General features: G+C 37.7%; 1 pseudogene; it reads left to right on the forward strand.

The window, feature by feature from the left end:
• Window positions 1-136: 136 nt before the first annotated feature.
• On the forward strand, window positions 137-23,417 carry LOC112306673 (nuclear receptor coactivator 4 pseudogene; annotated as a pseudogene).
• The last annotated feature ends 1,297 nt before the right edge of the window (window positions 23,418-24,714 follow it).

The raw sequence follows: 24,714 nt of genomic DNA on the forward strand, positions 1-24,714 counted from the left end.
CCTCCAGAGCCAGCCCTGGCGGTAGACAGGGTGACATTGTCTCCTTACAGAACTCAAGAGTGCAGCTCCCCCAAGGAAAGCAGTGGAAAAAGTCAGAGGAGCTGTCTGCTTCTGGCATCACTTTATTCCCACAAACATGGATTATTCTTCTACTGGATTACTTGTTTCTGCCGGCCTCTGCAATGTATCTGGGGCTCCTTGCCTCTACAAGGACAACGGAAGTAAAAGGTAAGAGTATCATTCCCTAGAAATACCTGTGCTGACTGTGCATAGGTTCTTGGGAGGGGAAAGGGAAAGATAGAAGTTGAAAGAAAAATAGTAAGCAGAAATATTGTTTTACACAAATGTTTGTTATTAGGTATTATGTATTAAAAACCAACTCTTTCCCCTAGGGCCTAGTAACTTAGAGTTCCATAGAAAATATAGCAAGACAAATGATGGATTCGTTAGCTGTTGCTTATGCTGGGAGAAGGGGAGGGGGAGGTAGAGTGACTACTAAGGGCTACAAGGTTTCTTTTTTGGACAATTCAAATGTTCTAAAATTAGATTATGGTGATGGAAGCACAACTCAGTCTATATACTAAAACCCATTGAACTGCACACTTTAAGTGGATGAACTTTATGGTATGAAATTATATCTCAATAAAGTTGTTCAAAAAAGAAAGGCACTGTTCTTTTATCTCTGCAATGCCTTTCCAATTAGTCCCATTTTTTTTCCTGTTCATCATGTCTGTGTTTCAGGTCGACCCTCATTCAGCTCTTCGTCGCACACCTACACGCAGGCACTACCGTGTGTTTGGTGGACTCTGGTTGATTTGCTGTGAGCTGTCTTACGCAGGCTGCTGTATTTGCTTTTGAACTGTTTTGTGGGCCCTTTCTTAGGTTTTCCTAGAGCACACATCAGATTATGGCGTATTCTTACCAACCATTTCACATGGTTTGCCATGGCCCACGGAATGAAAGGCAAAATTGTAGCCTGATTCGTGATTCTCTCTCTCTGGCCTTATTTTTCACATGATGACCCTACCAAACCACGATTCACTTTTGGCATACAAAACCACACATCTTTTTCTTACAGCAATGTCCATTTCCCCACTTCCTTGCTTCTTGCCCTTTTCCTAACTTCAAACTGTCAAAATTTCACCCACTCAGCTCAAAAGCTTCCTCCTACATACAGTCTTCAACTGCACACATCAGCAATGCAGCCTTTTAAAAATTACACCCTTCCTTGTATTTTAATTAGTTGTATGTGTGCTTGTCTATCTACTGTAACTATTGAATAAATTATGGTTGAATGTTCAAATAAATGTTACATGATAAACCTCTTTATTTGTAATGAAGAAGAGAAGAGATTCCTGCAGAAATGATGGAGAGCAACATGGACCTTTGGCCCATCTCACACTAGGATGCATCTTTATGCTCCTGCTGCTGTTTCTAAGGCCCCCACCCTCACCCCAAGCATCTCCATCCACTCCAACCCTCTTCCCCAGGATTCCATCGCCCAGTCAGCTCTCATTTTGTCAACCTGGTTGGTCAGTGCCAGCCTCCATCTGTCGAAATGCACTTTTTGTTAACTTCGACTATTCTGGAACAACTTTCAACCTGAGACTAAACTGTGCAAATGGCATACAGGAGGATGAGATGTCCATTTGGCAGGAACCTTACAGTATTGAAACTGTACTCTAGAGCATTGATTTATGGAAATTAGATTCTAATATATTTCCTAGGTACATTTTCACTGAGCTCATCTAGGGAGCAGGCTTCTGCTTCTGTTGCACAGTGAGAAATGATAATAGTGAGTATTTCTGAGATGTCAGCCTGGGAGGTGATTGCCAAAAAGCAAGTGCGAAAAATTGGAAGCATGGGATAGTGAACAGTGGTTTGGTGAGGAATTTTTTTTTTTTTTACATTCTTACATTTCCTGCAACAGATTCCTGTCAAGTTAGAAAATATAACATGGATTTCAAACATGGATTAAAAAAATTTCTCAGGTAATTTGGAACTAACCAGTCCTTAGGTTGGCATTTGGGAACTACCAAATCTTGAGTACATATTTAGTGACATTTAGAGTTTTTTGATTTAAATATTGTCCAGACTTTAGAACATTTTCCTAACTTCTGGGGGAGTCAAACCATCACACAGAAAGGCTTTTAGATCTTATTCTGAGAGCCACAGAACAGGAAAGATGGTTTTGTGCATGTTCTACAATGAACCTTATTTCACTTGGTATTTTTAATCTAACCCGAAGAATATTAAAAAAGTCCATGTCCATACACACAAATATATGAATTGAACCTGACATTTCAAATGTCAGAATTAGAATAAAAGTGAGCATACTTCATAGTACTTTGTAGCAAATACTTGCTTAGGGAAATTGAATTATTTTAATTTTTAGCACATCTGAAAGTATTGACAATTTAATGTTGTCCTGTTGTTTTTTAAATCATGAATAATAAGGTTATTTCTAACTTGCTTTACCTTACAGTGTCCACCACTTTAAAGACAGAACTAATTTATGAGGGGAACCCAAAAAACATGGAATTTATTTATAAAAATTGTTCACTTATTCTTACATGTTTAAACTTCAGTCACCTTCCAAGTACCTTCCATTTGATGCAACACATTTATCGAGATGATTTTTTCCACTGCTCAAAACATTTTTTGAACTAGTCAGTTTTGATGCCTTTTGGTGCTTCTGCCATTTTTTTGTTTTGCCTCTTCCACACTGGCAAAACGTTTCCCTTTGAGGACTTTTTTCATCCAGGGAAACAAAAAAAAAGTCTCTCTGAGAAGATCAGGTACGTAGGGAGGGTGGGGCACAGGATCACGCTATTTTTGGTCAAAAACTGCTAAACACTCAGCACAGGTTGGGTAAGTATGCTTGTAAATCGCCCATCGTCAAGTGGGTAAACCGTTGAGTCTCCACAAAAAAATTCACTGAAGCCAAGTGCAATCTATCACAACACCACCAGCTGGTGCACTGATACAGATGGGCTCCCAGAATACTCACCTAGTGGGTGTACTACAAGGGGCCCGCCCTCCAGAAGATAACCCATTTGGGGGGACCCCTTGTATATTTTAAAAAAGAAAAGAATGGCATTCACTCATTAAATAAAGTGGAGAGTTAAAAGTATGATGCCACACAACATTCTTTATGCCTTAAACAAGTCACATTTCTTGTGATTTCACTGGAAAAATAGATGTTCAAAGAAGAGTATTTACAACTTTATTAAATGAACACAAGGCAATGCCTTCTAATGAAACTTAACCTGAATTTACACAATGTTTAGAAAACATCACTGTAATGTTAGCATATCCAAATTATACTACTTGCAAGTTGACTATGGATTGATTTTTCTAGCTTAATTTATTCAGTAAATCTGTAGTCATACTTTCTATATTCCAGCAAGGGTCTAAAAGTAGTGTGATGAACAAGGCCAAGTTCTTGCTCTCGGGAATCTCATAAACTTGGTTTTCTTCTCCAACATTAAGCTAAGCGCTATAGAACAGCTATTTGATGAAATTGCAATCTTCGTGAAGTTCAGCACTCTACAGAACAGCATTTAAAACTGTTGACTCTACCCAATTACTTTCCTTATACTCATTGAAGTTATCAAGTGCCTGAGAAAAAACACCAAGAGGTGCACCGTTAAGGATATTTCACCTAAGTGCACAGAATTGGGCCAATGGACATTAACTGCCATATTTCTATCATTATGGAGAGTTCTGGGTTAGGCGCCGGTGCCCCTTCAGGAAAACGCGATACTAATATTTCACTCTCAGCAATAAAATAGCACTTCATGTGTTGCTTGTAAAGGAAGATTTATTACCTTCATATCCTCTTAATAATTTATTTCTTCTTTTCATCAGCTGTAATTTCATACCACAGCCCTTTGGCCTTAAGAGTAATTTAATCTATTAGCCCAGAAAACCTTTCAAGCCAACCCTTGACATGGAGTAGAAGTAGATAGTTTCATTAAGAGTGTGCAGTACTCGAAGGGCAGCTTCAGTTCATCGTGTATACCTGCAGGACTGTGTAGGTAGAAACCAAATACTTTGGCTTCCAATCTCCTTGTAAATAGACTTCCTTGAAACAAGAAAGAAGACATCAGGGATTGAACAAGGCCTACACCAGGGCTTGAGACTCAGGGAAATTATTTAACAGGAGATATGCGGTAGTCTTTCACAAGCGGTAATTTCACTCATGTTGACACATAGCATTTTGTAAACTGAACTCATAGGAATAGAGAGTAGAATGGTGGTTTCCAGGGGCTGGAGGGTGAGGGAATCGGGGAGACGCTGTTTTGGGGTACAGACCAGCAACTAGCAGATGAGTAAGTCCTAGAGATCTAACACACTGCATAGCAATGATCACAGTCCAATGGCACAGTGTTATAAACTTCAAAGTTGCTAAGAGACTAGATCTTAACTGTTCTCACCACAAAAAAGAAACTATAATTACATGATGTGATAGAAATGTTAGCTAATGCTATAGAGATTAACCATATTGCAACATTTATAAAACATTTACAAATGTTTTGAACAACACATTGTACATCTGAAATTTATAGAATTTTATATATCAATTATATTTAATTTTTAAAAGAAAGAACGAATTTTTGACTGGAGTTAAGCATCATTGAAAGGCTAGCATATAAATTTATTCTGAAGGAAGCACCTATGCTTCAAAGGAAGCACCTTTTGAAAGATGTTTTGGAGGAAGGCATTTCAGGCAGAAGAAAAATAGTAAAGAAAAATGGACACAAAAACTTACGGGGTTTGGTCAAAGAAAATGAGTAACAGGCTATAGATTTAAAGTATGGTTTAGACAAATAACAGGAAATGAAGTAGAATGGTACATTTCTTCCAGATTTTAAGAAAATTAGACGTAGCTTAAAAAATAGCTTGCTACCTATGGGAAATCCACAGAAGAACTTTTAAGTTATGCACAAAGAATAGTAAGTGCAGGGACATCATTTAAAAAAATTTGGCTACAGTTCAAGTAAAGGAATATGAGGACTAAATCCAACAAAATAGCAGTGGGAATGGGAAAGGGGAAAGCTTAAAAGGAAGTCACCAAAAAAGAAAAGAAAAGAAACAAAGAATTTGAAACCCAATGTTGAAAAGTAAGGAAAGAGCAAAATCAAGGAATACTCTTAGATTTCAGGTTGTGAAATACATAGAGAATTATTATACTGTAAATAAAAACTAAAATAAAAAAATTAAGAGGAAGAAATTCATTTGGAGACAAGGGCTATAGAAATGATAAGTTTTGCTTTAGTTATGCTTGTTGTTTTAGGATATTTAAGTAAAAGTAAGGAGCCAGTGGCAAGTACATATGTGATCTGGGAGGCTAAGAGGTAGGAGGTGAGCATAGATTCTTGGGGGAGTGGTTACTATTGAGAACTAAGAGGAGATAATGGTTCTTAGAGCACATTAAGATACCTAAACCAAAATGGCTTATAAACTTAGTAAATTTGAGTATCATTTACTCTAGTTCTCATTTTTCTGTAGAAACAATAGTAGGATGACCACAGAATTAAAAAATATGATGCAGAAGCAAGAGTAAATAGATTTCAAGAAATAAGGGTGATTGCAATGGTCAAATATGAAAGAGAAGTCAATGAATGTGACGACTGGGAAAAGACGGACTGGCTGGGCATCAGGTATTTCTAGTGGAAGGTACTCAGCAAGAAGTGAAAACATGACTCAATTATGAGGAAAACACTACAGCTGCTCTTTCAAAGCCTTAGTATCAAGAGGACAAGACAAAGTGAGACCTTGAGAGACTGTTGGTGTGAGGATAGGCTTTTTCCAAAGGAAAACTTTAAGCACGTTAGAGGCAGAGCAAATGCAAGAAAGAAGGGAAGAACACAGAACATGGTGATAACTTAATGGAGCAAGTTTTCAAGAAAGGAAGAGAAGGCTAATGTCAAAGTCCAGATAGATAATTAAGCACTAAAAATGGAAGCATTATGTTTTTTTTTCTTTTCTTTGAGAGAGGAATGGAGAGCAAGAGGCCAGATACAGAGGTGAGCTCTTTACACAGAGAACAGTTGACTCAGATCATTTGAGATAGTATTAATACACATAGTTAAATGAGAGATGAGGGTTTTAACCTAAGAAGGAAATACATTAGAATAGAAACAGAGAGTTGCAATCTCTTTTCAGGGTGTTGCAATACTGAATCAGGATACAAAAACCATTTCAGAGTAGTCAGGAGAGAGCAGCAGGATTAGGCATCTGTAGTGAAATTAGCACCATTTACCTACCTTCCCCAGTAATGCTAAGTTGTCTAAAACTAGAAAAAAGGACTGAAAGGCCTCCTCAGAGTTGGCTTTATTGGAATACAGATAGCAAGAGTCCAACAGGCCAAGTGTTTTCTGGTATTAATGAGATGACCACTAAGGAGGTTTTCTATGGTCTCAGAACCTAAGTTAATAAGAAGGAAAATCAAGTCAGGCCCATGTGAGTGCACCAGCAGCGTAAGGACAGTTCAAGGTTGAGACCTCACACGGAGAACAAACTTCAAGTTAGCTGTTAAGGAAGGAATGGAAAGGGTGGAAAGTCAGATAGTTCTGTCAGAAGGAAAATTTCAAAGTTTAGAATCAATACTATCGATCGAGGACATATAATGAGCAAAGTGTAAGCTCTTATTGATCCAGAGTGTTTGAGGTATGAGATATCTAAGTAAATGTGCTGACTTAACATTAGTATTTTATATATATGTATATATATGAAAATATCCATATAACATATTTCTACAAATAATTAAGTTTATGGGATTTTGCCAGATGAACTATTATTTTATCCCCAACAGCCATGGAAACATCTGAAATGTTAGATATCCCTAGTTCCAAGTCAATATTAGTGATAGTTTAAGTTACACAATGTAGTATACATCTGTCTCTAAGCCTATCTTTTCTTATTTACTTATCTACCTATATATGTATATATTTTTAGCCTGTGTCTGCATCCATAAAATGTTCTGTATATATTCCATGGACCCAGGAGTGTAGAAGCTATTCTCACACAATGCAATCTTCCCTAGCAGGTATGTCAGACCTTGCTGAGGTTAAAAGAAGGAAAGATGAATTGCTTCTATATTCACTCAGTTGTATACACCATGTCAATCAATGGAAACCAAACTGCACCTCTGGGAAACCAAGAGGTAGAAAGGTTTTGGAGGGCAACATTAATTGGGAGAAAAAATAGAAAAGGTTTTTTCCCATTGAGGTCTGAACTGGATATATAAAGAAAATCAGCTAAATGCAAAGCCCAGGACTTCTCTCCTTCCTTGTCTTCGAACATTTACTATGGTATTTTGTACATAGTCTTTTCGATACACAAAGAGATATGTAGCACGGGCTATTTTCACAAAGTAAATAATACACGCAATTCAAACTTTATTAAATAAAAACACTCTCTCTTAAATGATTCGGAAAAGCCTTCATGATGATGGATACTGTTGAAGATAGACTGCTTCTCGGAGGAATTAAAGTTAGTCTACCTCAATCCATGCTAATCAATATTCTGCCTTTCAGTTCGGCACCTAACACTAAGCATAAAAGAGGCATGAGTGTTAGCTGTGTTGAACAATAAAAGAAGTGGTTTTGGATACTCATTATTTTCCCCCATTGGATGAGATACCAAAAGATGTGCTATTAATTGTTCCTACTGGACCATAGCTTGGGTGAATTGCCTACCCTACCCTTAAAACTAAAGTCTTTTGTTATAAGGTGGGGTAGCAGTCAGGCTTGGTTTTGAGGAGTCAACTTTGGTATAGGATGCTAAGTGAGGAAGAGAGCCAAAAATATAAGGGAAATGCATTTCCCTTGAGCGTAATAGTTCAGAGAGGATCAGTCCAAGATTTCTCCAGTCACCATGAAGATTTTTAGGCATCATGAAGTATGGGAGACAAATAGATTAGTAATGTAAAAATAGGTGAATTTTATTCTTATATTATTTATATATAATCAACAAATCTGTGTGAATTTCCCTAAAGTTATGTCATGAGTAAATAGTGTGTTAGCATCTGAGTGTGTACATGTAAAATAGTTTCTAGATTCAAAGAGTGTAAAAGTAAAATATTAGCCCTGGCTAGTGTAGTTCAGTGGATTGAACATGGGACTGCAAACCAAAGGGTTGCTGGTTCGATTCCCAGTCAGGGCACATGCCTGGGTTGCGGGCCAGGTCCCCAGTAGGGGGCACATGAGGGGCAACCACACATTGATGTTTCTCTTCCTCCTTCCCTTCACCTCTCTCTGAAAAATAAATCTTTTTAAAAAAGTAAAATATTACTATATATAGAGAAAAATCATATACTCATATAATATTTCTATACTGCTTATAATTACAAGGTATTTTCCAGCATTATTCTCTACTCAATAAAATCTTGTGAGCTAAGTAGGGCAGGAATAATTATTTCTATTTTACAGATGATCCCTGGATCAGAAGGTTTTCATGGCAGTTTTTAAATCTTCACACATGCATTGAGAAATCACTATGTGTCAGGTGTCATTCCAGGTGCACTGAGAATGGAAAGTAAAGAAAAAACACTTGTTTGCTTCCCAGGGGCTTCCTGAATAGCACAGAGAAAAAGAAATATAAACCAACACAGTAGTAATAACTGTGATATCCATAGAATATAAAGTGAGTAAGGCAGGTTGAAATGGTTTCAACACTCAATAGTGAACGAGTACCCATGTTATCTGAATTTGATTCTTGTGCCTCTTTTATGAGAAATTGAGTAAGTCAGATTCTGATAATGTTACTGAAGTTCAGAAAATGAATGAACTTCAGGATGTGTTAGAACTGTTTAATAAGTGGGGTTCAATTTTGACTTTACAGAGTGGATTAATGGAAGGCTAGGTTCAGGGGAGGACAAGAACCATTCTGAGAAATGCGATCATACTTGGAAAGCATACTTGGCAAGAAGCAGAGTGTGTGGGGATGGAAGTGAGTCGACCAGTGTGGCAGGGACAAGAGCATGTGGACTGGGAAAAAGTAGAAGATAAAGTCTCACTAGCACAATGGCACCAAATTATGAGTTAACTTTGATGCCAGGCAGGAGAATTTGGTGTTCATGCCAAAGGCAATAGGGTATAGGAGTTTCCTGAGCTGAAGAGTGACATAATAGCAGCGTTTCAGAAGGACTATTACGGGGACAAGGTGAATCAGAGACGAGATGAACAGGGGCCGGCTAATTAGTTAAAGAGCCGTTGCAGTATTTCAAGCACGAAGTGGGGAAGGTACAGGCTTCCGTCTCAGTAGACAGAACTGGGAAGAAAAGGAAAATCAAAGAGACATTTTAGAAGAAAAATGATTGAACACAGTGACACACCACTTCTACGGAATTTCAAAATGGAAAGTGTCAAAAATTAACTTTCTCTTTGTACTTATTACACTTTTTATCTCACTGTGCTTCCCATTATTTCTTTATGACCTGCCATTTGAGCAACAAGTAAGAGTAATTGAAGAACAAATGTGACTGTCATTTTCTGAAAAGAACAATGAAATGAAAGATGTTAAAAGCATACTGCATGTAATACATGTTCAATAAATATTCATAAAATTAATTTTAAAATTACAAACATGTAAAGTAAATCCCTCTTTCAGAAGTCAGCTTTTGGATCTGGGGTTGTCACACTTGAGCTGTATGAAACATGATGTCAAGAGCAAAAGAAATGGAGACTTTAAGTGCTTTAGGTAGTGGCACGTCACCAGAGACTGCTCCAGAAATTTAAGAAAAGAAATTGTGAAAATCAACTTAAAAGATGACATATTGAAATACAAATAAGAAGTTCCTCTTCTATGTTTTATAACAGAGGCAAAAGACTGAATCAGCAGAAGTATCTAAATATAGATTGGTAATATCAGAGTTCATTTAGGAAAGTTCAAAAATGAATCAATATGTGTTTAGTGACAAGAAAATAAAAATGAAATCTTATCTTTGTCCATTTTTTGGAGATGGTAAGTAGCTGAATTTTCATTATAAACAAAACTTGGGTAAAATAGACACTCAAGTCATTTTGTGGAATTAAAATTTTGAATGGCAAATTAATAACAAGTACAAGTCTTCTAGTGCTTTTCAATCCAGATCATTCTTACAGAGTATAGAGACAAATTCATAGGAAAGTGGCTTCAATTCACACAGTAAAGAGTGAAATTATAAAATCATCACTTAAATGTGAAATAGAGCATTTTGCTTACTAATGACAACACATAACTCAATAAGATTTGATTTTTATAAGTTTATAAAGATATTTGTGGACAATTAAAAAACAACAAGAAAAGCCAAACCAATCAATAATATACAAATTTAGTAATTTAATAAATAAGGATATTGGCACCTCTTTCACAAAATTTAATTAGGCAAAATTTTATTTATATTACAGCCTAACCAAAAAGTTGAAATAGTTTTGAAACATAAAATTGCTTTGAAGTGATTCTCTAGTAGTTGACTTGGACATTTTAATTATATTATTTATATAGATCCTGAAATTAACTAAGGAAAAACATCAACACATGACCTATATCCCTAAGAACTCGTTTGAACACAGTGACTTTGTTAAGTCACCTAGGTATTCATTGGTGAATACATTCATTAGTCACTCTCTTGAGATTTATACTTGGAATTAATCTGATTTTCTTTTCTAACAGAAGTAATTTGTTTGTATCTCTTTTACAACACTTACACAGACATTCTGCTATACATTAGTCTTTCCTGGAATGTATGGGAAACTCAGGAAAAGTGTGTTTGTTGAATAAGCACATTAAATTTTGAGTTGCCCTCTTTCCTTTGGTGGCATGTTGAATAGAAATTGGTCAGAAAATTAATTTGAGTCTCTTCATAGTTTTTCAGCCCTTTCACCTATATTAAGTGGCATGCCTAAAATTAGATAAATAATTTAGACTTAAAACTTCTCTATTGAGAACTATATTATAAAAGCCAAAATGGATTTGAACCACCATCAAATTTGTCTTTGTTTCACTAAATACAAAATGTTGATATTAAGTTGAAAATAAAAATATTCTATCTAAAACAATAGTAATGAAATAACATTTAAAATTTTAATGTCATATATATTCTGATATTAAATTAGAAAGTTCATCTAATGTACTTTTTGTCATTTTCTTGGATGAATATTTAACCTAATTAACATATCCATTCTAATTTGTGTGCTTTTGTTTTTGGTTGGTATTCAAATTATTTGTTTATATTTTTAATAGTTTCTTTAAATAAAAACGCATTTTGCAAATCAGTTCAAGGTTGAAATTAGATGCATGTTTCGGTGATCGTTAACAGCACTCCCTAATTTTAAGATAAGACAAATGATGTTTGAATGTTCTTTTCCTTAAATTTTTTTTTCAATTACACTTTGTATTCAATATTATTTTGTATTACTTTCAGGTATTCAACATGATGGTTAGATAATCATGTACTTGACAAAATATTCCCTTTGATATTCCAAGTATGTACATTTTGTCTTTATCAGGAATAAACATTTGGATAATGTCAGAATTAGCACTTAATTTTTTTCTGGGCCCCATTATTTCCCTCCCATTAAAAACTTAAACACTAAAGTATGGTCCTGAATATACGAGGTCTGTCTGAAAAAAGTCCAAGTATTATTAATATAATGAGAATGGTTTGTTTGACATCGATGTAACCTGGCAGCCAAGGACAGTGGACTGGAATGCACATGTGTGAACAACGATGACCTCACTGTACTAGTCAGAGGGGGTGGTAGACATCCTCATGTGAGCATGCATACTGTGTGCTGTCACATTCAAAATGACTGAGCAAGTAGAGCAACGAATCTGCTTCAAATTTTGTATTAAGCTTGAACATTCCTCTGTGGAAACTATTCGGATGATGCAGAAGGCCGCAACTATGGGCAACTGGTGATTGGAGGCTTTATTACAACAATTCGCTCACTCATGCATCATATCTCATGGAGAGTTTTTTGGCAAAAAATCAAATCACGAAGGTGACTCAGCCCCACTATAACCCAGACTTGGCGCTCTGAAAATTCTGGCTTTTCCCAAAACTAAAATCACCTTTGAAAGGGAAGAGATTTTTTAGGTCATCGATGAGATTCAGGAAAATATGACGGGGCAGCTGATGGCAATTGGGAGAACTGTGTGAGGTCCCAAGGTTCCTACTTTACAGGGGGATGAGGCATCATTGTCTTACATACAATGTTTCTTGTACCTTGTGTCTTTTTCAATAAATGTCTCTAGTTTTCATAGTGCATGGCTGGATACTTTCTGGACACACATACACACACATATGCATATGTATTGTGTTTAAAGATGAAACCAAACATTTAATTTTTGTCCTAAAAATAAAGATTTGTTCCATAAAATAAAAACACAGAAAAAATGCAATAAAATAATGAAACAGTTGCTCTGAATGCATTCCCTATAATAGGATGTATTACAGATGACTTCAGGTGCTTCATTCATTCATCCAGTTTCCTACACTGTCTTTTAAATCACAAAGCATTCTTTTTCCCTATAGTTTCATTATCTCCAATGGCCAGGATACAGAAGGGTTATCTAACTTGGGTTTTAAGATAAATTCTTTTCGCCTCCTGGTTTCCTTATCTCTATTCTTGCATCCCAATTAATATATGAAACCCAATAAGGAACTAAAGAGAAATCTGCTGCTGAGGAAATAACATTTCAAGAGTCCTAGGTGTGAATTCCAGAGACATACAATTTTACATACGTGCATGCCAATGAACTGTTGAGCTTTTTAAAAATATTTTTCAATTAATTGGAGATAGAATCCTACCAGACACATTTCAATATCCAGCTTGGTATAATTCCTCAACATTCATATATTTGTAGACTTAAACAATTTATGAACATTATCACCTTTAATCTGTATTATAATTATGTCAGAATTGCCTTATGGTATACATGGAAAACTAATTCTAGAGGGGTTAAATCATGTACCCAAAATGGCAAAATTAGTGTGTCTTAGTTGGAATTTAAACCCAAGGTTTTTTTTATAAAAATCATGTAATAGTATCAATACTATATGAACTCACTTTTTACAGGTAACAATTTTTAACCTTTCTAAAGATTTTTCTCAAGGAGAAACATTTAACTTTCTAGATGAATAAGAGGTTACAGTTTAATAACCTTCAAAACATATCACCACACCCTTAAAATAGGCCTGCAATTGTCAGGCTCCTGTTGGTTAATTTCTTTTGCTGGTAAGACTTGATCCCATTTTCATTGCTTTCCTGCTGGCAAAAGTCTGCTCATGTCAAATCATATATATTACAGCACTTTCGTTTTTTCTATAATTTATTTTTTTATGATAGCAGTACATTGCCATGATAAAACCGCAACTTGCAGAATAGGAAATATATTTAAGAAAAATACGAGAAGACTCTTCTATTAATTAGAGTGGGCAAACAGTGAGAGGCTTTCTCTTGAATAAGTATTTATCACTCTACTGTAGCTGGTGTTATACGCCACATGTCAGAATGGCAGAGGAGAAATAGCATCCACTGGGGGATGGGGGTTTACATTAGTGTTTCTCAAAAATTTCTAATCAAAAGAATGATCTAAGGAGTTTATTTAAAGTTTTGTTTTTCTTTGATCTTGAATATCTGTATACTAATTAGATCCCTAGGTAATTTTTATAATCTGGTGTTTGGGGAAACACTGCCTGAGATGGTCACAAATAAACCTTTCAACTCAGAGAAAGGGGTTGCTTTAGGGGTAGGAATGTGTGCAGTGGGGGGTATAAGTGGTGTGTAAGCTGCAGATCTAGCCTGAGGGTTGAAAATAGTTAACAAAGTGCTAGAACATATGTGAAAACAAGGAGGAAAGGAAGGAGATAAAGAAGGAAAGGAAGAGAGGGAAGGAGAAAGGAAGAGAGGAAGAGAAAGCTGCACACCCGTGAAGGAGGGGTATTTAATACATGTGGAGTTTATGCACCAAGTTTCAGAGATATCTATCAAGGGCAGAGTAAGGAAGAAATTAAACGTAATTAAAATACAGATTGGGATTTGTTTATGTTGGCCACTCTAACCGGTGTGAGATGGTACCTTATTGTGGTTTTAATTTGCATCTCTCTGATGGCTAGTGATGCTGAGCATCTTTTCATATGTCTCTGGGCCCTCTGTATGTCTTCCTTGGAGAAGTGTCTGTTCAAGGCCTTTGCCTATTTTTTAATTGGGTTGTTTGTCTTCCTGGAGTGGAGTCGTGTGAGTTCTTTATATATTTTGGAGATCAGGCCCTTGTCTGAGGTATCATTGGCAAATATGTTTTCCCATACTGTTGGTTCTCTTTGTAATTTGGTGCTGTTTTCTTTAGCCATGCAGAAGCTTTTTATTTTGATGAGGTCCCATTTGTTTATTCTTTCCTTTATGTCCCTTGCTTTAGGGGACATGTCTGTGAGGATGTTGCTGCGTGGCCAACATAAACAAATCAACAAACAAATGTTGGAAAGGATGTGGAGAAAAGGGAACCCTAGTGCACTGTTGGTGGGAATGCAGACTGGTGAGGCCACTGTGGAAAACAGTATGGAATTTCCTCAGAAAACTAAAAATGGAACTGCCCTTTGACCCAGCAATTCTGCTGCTGGGATTATACCCTAAGAACCCTGAAACACCAATCCAAAAGAACCTATGCACCCCAATGTTCATAGCAGCACAATTTACAATAGCCAAGTACTGGAAGCAACCTAAATGCCCATCAACAAATGAGTGGATTCAAAAACTATGGTATATTTACACAATGGAATTCTACGCAGCAGAGAGAAAGAAGGAGCTTATACCCTTTGCAATGGCATGAATGGAACTGGAGAGCATTATGCTAAGTGAAATAAGCCAGACAGTGAGGGACAAATACCATATGATCTCACCTTTAACTGGAACATAATCAACAGAAGAAAAAAGGAAACAAAATATAACCAGAGACACTGAAGTTAAGAACAATCTAACAATAGTCAGGGGGGAGTGGGGAGGGGACAGCGAGGAGAGGGGATTACAGGAACTACTATAAAGGACACATGGACAAAATTAAGGGGGAGGGTGGAAGTGGGGGAGGGAGGTGGGATCAGCTGGGGTGGGGTGGAGGGATAGGGAGAAAAGGCATACAACTGTAATTGAATAACAATAAAAATAAAAAAAACAGATTCGGTTTCTGGGCAATTTTTTCTTGTTGTCCACTGTTAGAAGTGTTTTTATACAGAATGTTTGATTTTGCAAATTTCCTAGAAAACTCAAGAGCTAGTGGGAGTTGAACAAGGAAAACAAATACCAAATATCCAAATCTTGGCTAGATCTAAGTCTGCTGTATTTTTTATATTATTTCTTATTAAAAGGTATACTGATATACATGTGTACTTCTATTTGATCATAACATTCTTGATAAAATTCTAATTTTAACAATTTAAATGGTCAAAAAGTAGGGGGTTTTTTGTTTTGTTTTAGAGATGCTAAACAGACTTTAAGGATAACCATGTATTCCAAGACTGACATGATCCTCAAAATAAAAGCATCACTAGCTTCTGAAAATAGCTGTTAGATGACACCCATACAAAATAATCAACAAAACGCTTGTCTCTTTGTCTACAGAAAAGTATACTTAGATAACATTTCTTTCTACAAGACAAAAAGTTGAAGTTGTTTTATTCAACTGTATTGTTTATGAACAATACATTGCAACACAATTGATGTAGTGTCAGTGATACCAACTTTATAGTGAATTTCCCTCCTGAGACGAGTCAATTTCAATGAGAGATCAGTTATCCATATATATATAATATTATATATAAAATCAGCATAATGCAATTTGATGTGCATATATATATATATATATATATATATTATGGTACATAATTACAAGAGTTAGTTTTCTGGGTTTGCATGAGAAAACAGATTAATGTAATTGTATTACATATATTTTATATACAGTTTGACAGTATGTTTGTTTAAGGTATTTTTAATATGTAGCACTCAGTCAAGTAACAAAAGGAATTCCTTTGAAAATAGCATCTTATTAAATATTTTATAACATAAAATATTTGAGTAGTTCCTTACTAGCAAATTCTCTCTTACCCTGGGTTTGTGACATTTTTTGAAGTCTATTCTGATTCACCTGGAAAGGAAGATAATCATGTTGGCTTAAGATAGCATCTGGAATCTTTTCAGATTTAGGTGGAGATGCCAGTGGACTCACAATGGACATCCTGTTTAGTAAGTCGTGGCTTCAGCCTCACCAGGTAGAACTCGATAGGGATTTTCAGAGAAATCTGAGCCATGACCACCTGTCTAAGTCACTCTGCTGCGTCTCATCCCACATAGATCTCTGCAGGAAATTTCAAAGGCAACCTTTTGCACGATTTCTTTTATTCATTTTTGTCCTAAAAATAATCACTGAGCAGCTATTATGGTTTTTTTTCAGTGTTTTCTTGTGTACGAGATAGCAGGAATGAAAGAAATGATGATGACATGCTTACCGTCAATCCTCCCACCCCAAGCTTTGCCCCCTGCAAATAGCTCTAGAACTGCCCAGATGTATTGATAGTGGAGCTGGGCACCTACAGACGTTATTGTCCACTTCAGGCCTCACCTACATTATGCAGGGCTGGGGGTTGGGCAGGAAATCAAAGGGAGGGGAATGTTGCCAACCTCACTTTTGTTTTGTTCATAGCAAACAGCTTCTCCAGATGTTAAACCTACCATGTTTCTGCTCCCTTGGCTCACGGAGATGCATGTTCCCCTGTTCCCCTGGGCACATTTCACTGGTTGGTCAGCATGTATCCAGGCTAGCAATTCCCTCAGCCTCCGGTGCAGGGCTGGCTCACTGGCCTGGGTTTGTTCAGTTTGGTCTGTGTCATGAGCAATCTCTTATGGAATTTCTTTCATTCAATCACCACGTAGACATGAATTTCATTCTCCAGTACGTGATAAAGCAAGGCACTTGGAAATGTGATAACTGAATTTCCCTTCGGTCTTTTTCTGCCATCGCCTTTGTACACAAACCATTTCTGTTTTCACGTTGCCCTTTAAAATGCTAATTACACCACCTCTTTGTTTTCTTAGTGCACTGACAGCTCTGTGCAGTTTTTGAAGGTCATCCGTCTGTTCTTTCATTGAGTAAGAAACTAATGCTTTGCTGCGTATTAGTTAAGGCTTCATCTCCACTAGAGACAGGGTACAGATACACCAAGTCTAAATTATGAATATGTTATGTTAGTAGAAATTATTAAATTTTTGAAGTATTTACTCTTGACCAGGTATAATTATAAGCAGGTTGTATGTATTGTTTCATTTTATCTTTAACCCAAAGGAATAAGAATCATCATACTCCTTTACAGGAAAAGTGAGATGGGAAAAGTGAGGCAAAAAGTAAACTATGAGACTAGTAGTGTAACCCAAGCACCAATGCCAGAGTCTATTACTGTGCCACCTGTTTTTCTTTCAGGGTCACACTGCCTCCCTTGGTAAATTTCCAGGCATCCAGTGTTGGAGTTAGGGCTGTCATAGGGTGCAGAAGGATGGCTCCAAGTCACACCATCTGGGTGACTGCTTACTTCTGAAACTAATCCTATGTATGACATTCAGATCCATAACAGATTAAGTGAATGAGGCTGTTTTATTGAGAAGGGTCCACTGTTATCTACCTAAAACCACGAGAGACAGAAAAAATTATGTCTTAAAGTCCCTTCAAGGTATATTAACCAACTAATAAAAGCATGTATTTATTAAGAGCATTTCTCTGGACAAAGATTAGAAAGTGATAAGAAGGCATTCCAGATACATTTGATATCTGAAAATATAAGATTGTAATGTTTTCCTCCTACAAAATCAAGTAGATATTACCAATGTCCACTTGTTAGGGAAGAGTTTTCTCATTATTATCCCCATAGCTTCTTCTAAAACAGTTAGAACCCTAATAATATTTGAAAGAGGGACTAGCTTCTCAAACACAGGCAGTTGCCAACTAGCTAATTGCATTCTAGGTCAGTGGGTCTTTACATGTTTATTGTACCTACTAATGTTCCTCTTGGGGAAATGTGTTGCAATATTCCACTGATTTATTGTTTTTCTGCATGCTGTTAATGCCAGGACTCTGGTGTTCCTGAGGAAATTACGGCACATCAGGGTACGTAGAGTATTCTATTAGCCAGAGAGAAGGTCAGGAGAAAAAAAGAGGGACTATAACTATAACAGCTTCAAATCAAGATTAAATCCCTATGTAGTTACTTGGTTTGCATCACAATGAATCGATGCAAAGCAGTTGCAATTAGTCACAAGAAAGCTAAACCTTAGAATGCTGAACAGATGGGAAAAACAGAAAAGAAATGAAGTTATCTTCTATGATAAGACAAAAAAAACCACCTGACCATTTTGTTGTCATTGATTTCCTTCCTCATTAAGATGTGTTCATTTACTTCCTTTTATTTTGAAGATTCTGGCTAGAATCTTGAAACTAGAATTGGTTTTGATCATTATTTTTTATACAAAGGTGAATTACAAATTGGCATGGGGAAATAATTGTTCACGCTTTAATTAACCATTTCCAAATACAAATAACTCAAAGACTTCCTTAGCCCACTCTAGCGTTAGACACCCAAGTTCTTCAGCAAATATTCATTCTGATGACCTTAGGGAGTCCAGGAGGAAAACAACACAGGTTCTCCAGGAAAGAGAATACTAAAGCAGAGTTTTGGAGACTGGAATGAGAAGTGTGTTTGTGGGACAAACAAGGACCTTATCAATCAATTAATTTACTGAACTTATATTAAAAAGGAGCTTCACTTATAAATGGAAATTAAGCTCTGAATGCCTCAAGCATAAAGCCTGCATGCCTTTTGCATAGTGGAAACCCAGTTTAAAAAATGACTACATACACACAGTTTGAAAAGCCATATAAGTGGAGTAATATTTTGAGGTCCAAGGCAGGCAAAGAGACTGTAATTTTATCTTAAAACTATAAAAAAAAATGTGAAAGTTCAACTGAAATCTCTCCATTGTATGGCAATTTAGATATGATAATAATCATTCAACTATTCAACCAATATTTACTGGGCATCTACTCTGCCCAAGGCAGACATTCTTCATTTGTAATGAGCTCAGACAAGGCCTAATAAAAATGTATTTATAACATAGTAAATAGGAGAAACAATAAAGATGTGCAGAGGTAGGAAAAAAGAGCTGTACTGTATTTTAGTTGTACCAGGGTGGAGAAGGGATGAAGTGTGATGAGATTTGTTTAGTCAGATGAAAGAGGGAGAGGAAGTCCGCATAGAAGTCACAGCATAGAGTAATGGAGTCCAAAAGTGGTGTCTTTGAAACTACAAAGAGTTGGATATTGTTTGACACCGAGTGGATAGGAAGCAGAATGAGATATACCCACAGAAGTAAACACAAGTGGATCATGGAAAGTTTTAGACACCAGCTGAGTTTGACTGCTCCTGGTGGTCTGTGCGGAGCCATCGGAAGGTGTGAGGAGGAGAGAATCATGGCAATTTGAGTTGCAGAGAAATCCCTTTGGAAGCTGGTAAAAGACAGAGTAGAGAGGAACAAACTGGAAAAGGAACGTTTAGAAGGTATAACTGTGACCTGGACTAAGGCCGTGATCTGCAGGCTCCCTGGTCTTGCTGCTGTTCCAGCCAGCACGCACCCCCAGACTTGGCAGCCCTTGCGCTCCGCACACTCTTCTTCCATATTTTCTCAACTAACTCTTATGCATTCTTTAAATCTTTGCTCAGATATTACTTTATCAATGTAAACTAATGACCAGCCCACTTAAAGTTTTAATCCTCTCTACATTTCTGATTCTCATTATCCTATGCTATTTTTGTTAGTCTGTAGTACAGATCAGCTCCTGATAATTAGTGCATTGTATTTACTGCTTATTTTCTGTCTCCAGCCATGAGAATACAAGCTCCAGAAGGACAGGAGATATTTTTTATGTTTTGTTGTTCAAAGTCAGCTCAGCTTTAGAAGAGTGCCTTGCATATGGTAGGCACTTATTAAACATTTGCTGAAAAAATGAAAGAGATGAAGATGAAAGGCCAGACTTAAAAAACATTGAGACCTGATGAATTACTGCACATGGAGGCTAAGGGGAAGAGCCAAGAATCCCTCGTTTCCTAGTGTGGGTGACGGGGTAGACTGTACTTTACTAAAAGAGAAAGAGAACACTGAAGAAAGCAGACAGTGGGTTCTGGCTTGAATATATTGGTTTTGAGATGCCTGTGTCCTGTGCTGGTTAAACGTCTACCTGTGTAAAGGAGCAGCCTGGGCTAGTAAAGAAAAGCCAGGAGTCATCTGCGTGTGCGTGATTGCCAAGACGGGAGAATGGAGGAACTTGCCCTCAGAGAGCAGTACACAGGGAAGCAAAGGACCAACAACAGACTCTAATAAATGTAATAACTAGTAAAAATATATGGTATCATAAATGGTAAATGGTGAAATATCTTTCTGCATTATTATTTGGAGAGTTATTAGACATGGTGAGGTGATGTGGAGCAATCCCAAGAGGGGAGGCAATGGTTCAAATATCACAGTCAGCACACAACTTCCCAAAGCTTAATTCAAGCTTGGGTCACCAATTAACCTGATGGGTCTAAAAGACCACCCCCGTCCCTGCCCACCTGAGGCTGTACCCAGGATGAGCTTTGTAGTTTTTCCTGGTTTCCCAGGACAAGCTTGCAAACCCCAGGGTTCTTTATATTTGTCAGAAAGAATAAGATTCAAATTCCTCTATTGCATTTGCCATCAAATTATTTTGATTCTCAAGTTAATTGGTGTTCAGTTGGTGGATATCCCTAAAAAGACCGGCACTATGGGTCCATATGGCAGCATTATAGAATATTACATGCAAAGCCCCACTGTCTTTAAAATTATTTAGGTTACTTTTATAAATAAGAGGTTACCTATAGTTTAAGATAATAAGAAAAGTATATTTGTAATCTTACAAGAGACTTTTTAAATGACTCATACTTTACACCTAACATTATTTTGGGATTGATGTATACCGGACATACTTGTATGTAATATGAATATTTCCTGAAAATAAACATGCATTATAAAATAATTTGATTCATTTTTTTCTTCTGGTTACTTCTCCACTTTCAAAATATTATGATATTCTACTAGAGGAGGTTTTGAGAAGAGTCCCAAAATAAAAGACACATGTGTGAAATACTACATTTGTGTTATTTCCAAAATAAGAGCAGTGTCCACTCTGGGCTGGAAGAGCACCATTTCATAGGATTAGATTTTGGCAGACAGGTGAGAACAGGTGCATTTTAATCAAATCATTTTTTTCACTTAATCTGCCACAGCATGCAGGCTCTTTCCTCAATCTTTTCATAAAAGTGAAGACATTCTTTTAAAAGAGTAGACTTGGAACTCAGTATTTTCTTATTTAAAAAATGGAGACAACTTTTTTGGTCCTTGGCTTGTGTCAGAAGGCATCTCTCCACTGAATGTCCCCTTGGATCACTTGGAACTGCCCTTGTAGCAGGAGCACTGAGTGGAATGAATACTCCACAGGGCCAGCGTGGCCCCCGTAGAGAGAACCACTTTTGAGGTGGTGTAGTGCACTGAGGGACATGGAGCTTGCTGTTGGTGTTCTCCGGGCCGAACAGCAAATTAAAGATAACTTGCAAGAGATCAAAGCCCAGATTCACATCAATGTAAGCCATCACTTGGAATGCCTTCAAAGCCGTGGGATGTGGTTGTATGAACAGGTAGATCTCATCTATCAGCTTGAAGAGGAGACACTTCAGCAGCAAGGCCAACACTGGTTACTGGCCAGTTCAATTGTCTTACTCATCAACTGGAGTTCAGCCAAAACAAAGGCCTAGCCAATGAAGTCTCTGTGTCTAGAGAGACTGGGCAGTTTGACCTTCAACCCTGAAGATTTGACCGTCCTACTCTTTGAAATAGACACAGCTACTCTGTGGCAGGCCATCACCACATTTGGGTCCCTTAAGACCATCCACATCCCTGAGCACTTGATTCTCATGCTAGTTCATGAAATATTGGGCCCTTCTTGGAAAAAAAGAGGCTGAATCCCATTGCCACAGCAGAAGTCAACACCCAGCACCACAGCTGTCCCTCTCAGTGAATGGCTCCTCAGAAGCAAGCCTACCAAGGGTCCTGATGACCCTTACACTCCCAGCACCAATCTCCAGGACCAATTCACCCAAAAGCAGACGTGGAGAACAGGCAGACTTCTGTCAGAGCTTGAAATTTCTTTCATAATGTCTGGAGTTACCTAAGGGCTTGGAAAACTGGTTCTGCAAAAGTCAGCAACAAGAAGTTCCTAAAAACCCAAGTTACCAAAAGGGTAATAATAGCTATTCTATTGCCAGTTCTTGCCCCATGGATACTGAAAAGGTTGAAGATTGAGAGTTTCTTGATCAAGATGAGATGGGTTTTTCTGATTGGCTGGTGATTCTCCAGGAATCCCAAAAGATGGAGAATCCTGGGAATGGCAGCTGGGAAACCAGTGGTAAGCTCTTACTTCAGGTGTTCCAGGAGTCCTATAGTATGAATGATTGGCTTGTCAAGGCCATTTCCTGTACAAATTGTCAGGGCAACCAGCCCAGAGGGGTGGAGATTGAAAACCTGGGCACTCTGAAGTGCCTGAATGACCACATGGAGGTCAAGAAACCCTTGTCCACTCCCAGCATGATTACTGAGGATTGGCTTGTCCAGAACCACCAGGACCCACGTAAAGTCAAGGAGGTCTGCGAAGCCAACGAGCCCTGTACAAGCTTTGCAGAGTGTGTGTGATGAAAATTGTGGGAGGGAAGCTGTATCTAAATAGCAGCTGGAGAAAGAAGGAAAGAATAACAATGGTATGCCTGTGGACCCTGAACCTGAATCTGAGAAGCATACAGATTACTTGAATATGTGGCTCTGTCCTTCCAGAAGAGGCAACAGAACAAGCTAAGACAGCAAAGGCAATGAATGGTTCCTCCTAGAGTTGCTGATTTCTTCAAAATGATAAGGAACAGTCCCTTGTCAGAGTGGCTCATCACACCCTCATGCAAAGAAGGACATCCCAAGGAAATGCCTAGTACCAAGGACAGAACGGGCAAACAAAAAGCCCCGTGGCCACTTCCTTGTGTCCCTGCAGCACAGCTGACTGAGTCTTGCCAGGAAAGAAGTCAGGAAGCTTCGGCCAGTTATCTCAGGAGAAGATGCATGGCCGCTGTGAAAAAGGCCAGGGAAGTATTACCTAATTCACGCCTACAGGAGGGACGTAACTTTCCCCTAGCCTGCCATGGCCACCTAGCTGTTTCTGATCTGTTCGCCTGAATGCAGCTCTAAGACGGTAAAGAAAAGTGGTTGTATCCAACGAACTCCTCTACAGGTGTGAAGGGCTGGTGGACTAGGGTCAAGCAACTTTTCTGTGGCTGACTGCCCTTCCACGATAATCCAGCTTGCCAAAGTTGACAGCAACTTGCCAAATCCTTTTGTTTCTGGCTGTGACCAGTCAGCTTAGTGCTTTTCCTGCCTGTTTTTGAACTAGTAGAGAGAAATAAGTCCTCAAAGCATGTGTTACTGTGTAAAAGAAAAAGGTTGTTTATCGATGCTGAGGCGATTCAGTTCCTTCTTACAAAGTATTAACTTAATTCACCTTCACGGCTCCTTCGATTGGGTTGTTACTAGCACATTAAAACACTATAGTTTTAAAATGAAATACTACTATAGTTAAGGTGTTGATGTATTCTGAAGCTAGTCAACTTCCTTAACCTATTCATCACCATTCTCTAGATGTTTACCTTCCTGTGGGTTTTCTTCCATTAGCAGTGGAAATGATTTATGCTTAATTAATATATAATATATTTCACACAAAGAATTAACCTTGAGAATAGCGATATTTTTAAAAGCCAAAATGCATATCAACATCTTGACTATTTTTGACATTAATTACAAAATATTTTAGCCCACAAGTCAGATTCCACATTATTTTCTTTTGGAAGAAATTTTGTTACTGGCAATTTTGTCCTTATTTCCCTCTCTAAATAATACTGAAGCATCTAATGAGCTCTACTAGAAGAACTCTGAATTGCTTCAGGGTGACAGACGGTATCCAGGGTTGGCCTAAACTCTTTGAAAATATTCTGAGGAAATGCAGACAAAAGAGCCCCAGTGCCAACTAATCAAAGAGCAAAAGGCAAGACGATTTGGAGATTTGGAGATGTCATCCTTGAACTATTCCTTTTCCTACCTGTTGGTTACTGGGGCATCCTGTAGAAATGGAAGTTGAGCTTGACACCTGGTGCTTTTAACTAGCGGTAAATTAAATGGCCTCTCACTGAAACATGTGTGCCTTTGCCTCTAAAAGTATAATGCGGCGGCGTTTCAGTGAACAGGCTATTTTGAGCACTTGTGCCTTGGGGTGTCTACTGAAGCTTTATGAAAACTGATGTTTTCTTAATATACTTAAAGTCTTGTCCGTGCTTTAAAAAGTGTCTTTGTGGGACAGAAATGGGATTTATAGTGGCTTTAAATTCTCTGACATAGCTGCTTTTCAGATCTTTAAACTATTAAGCCACGAAACTTGCCTTAGTATCTGGCATTGGATGTTGTCATCTATAGGGCCCCTTGGGGGGCATTTCCCAGTCCCACCGTGTCATTTCCCATATAGCTTCACTGGAATTTTTGAACCGCAGCTGAAAACGCCCTCTCTTATGTTGAGCCCACTCTCCAA

Source organism: Desmodus rotundus, chromosome 13 (genome assembly GCF_022682495.2).
Source record: "Desmodus rotundus isolate HL8 chromosome 13, HLdesRot8A.1, whole genome shotgun sequence".
Lineage (NCBI taxonomy): Eukaryota > Metazoa > Chordata > Mammalia > Chiroptera > Phyllostomidae > Desmodus > Desmodus rotundus.